The following is a 1,014-nucleotide window of genomic DNA, read 5'->3' on the forward strand; positions in this document are numbered from 1 at the left end:
TCCTCAGTACAGAAGCTATCAGTGACTGAGCAGAACTAACAGTGATGCATGTAAAGCCATGTTTTTTTTTTTCCTTCCAGTATTAGGGACACATGTGGGCACTTGGAAAATGTTATATATTTACATTTCAGTTTTTTGGGTTATTTGTTTTAGCTTTCATTTTCTTCTTTTTATGATTGATGGTATTATAACTCTGTTATGACTCACAGAAGACATTTGTGACATGTTTGTGCTGTTTTCATAGTGGATTACTCGAATAATTGTTATTTTAGTTCAAACTATGTCTGAAGTTAGACACAACTGTTTTTTGGTGAGATGTTAAAGATTTCTTTGCATATATTTCAAATTCAGTTTGAAAATTTTGATTGTTCTATCTCTGATCTCTGTGGTTGTGCATGCATGTGACGGTTGAGTAAATTTTCTTGTTCTTGATCTTGAGCTAAATGTGAATTCACCGTTTTACTGCTGGACTAAAGATGATGTTTTTATGTCATAGAGCTAAAGGTGAACTAATCCAGACCAAGGTCGGAAACTTTTCTTCTCCTCCTTGCCGTGACCTTAAGAAAGTTTCATGCGTCCCAGTCCCAGCATATCCCACCAGCCTTGTTTCTCACCTTCTTTTAACTGTCTCCTCTGCCCCTCTGCACCGATGCTGCTCTGCTTCCTTTTGTTTTGTCCTCCATCTCTCTGTCAGCAAATCGTGTCCATCAATACAGAGCTGTCAGTCACTGGAGTGACAATTGGCAGCTGTCGATACAGTATAGAGGGTCGCTGGTCTGTATAGGGGCTTCAGCTCCTAAAATACTATCAGCTGCCAATACATAAACACACACACACACACACACACATGCACGGGGGCACAAAGACACACACACATACACACAAACCTTGCTCCCTTTGCATCCTCATCACACTTGATCATCGCTGACATAGGAAAATTTGGTTTGGTAGCAACGAGATCAGATCAGATGAGGAAACAAAGAACCACCTTCTGACTATTCAATCTTTAGCAGC

The sequence above is a fragment of the Stegastes partitus genome, unplaced genomic scaffold (assembly GCF_000690725.1).
Source record: "Stegastes partitus isolate 25-593 unplaced genomic scaffold, Stegastes_partitus-1.0.2 Scaffold584, whole genome shotgun sequence".
NCBI lineage: Eukaryota > Metazoa > Chordata > Actinopteri > Pomacentridae > Stegastes > Stegastes partitus.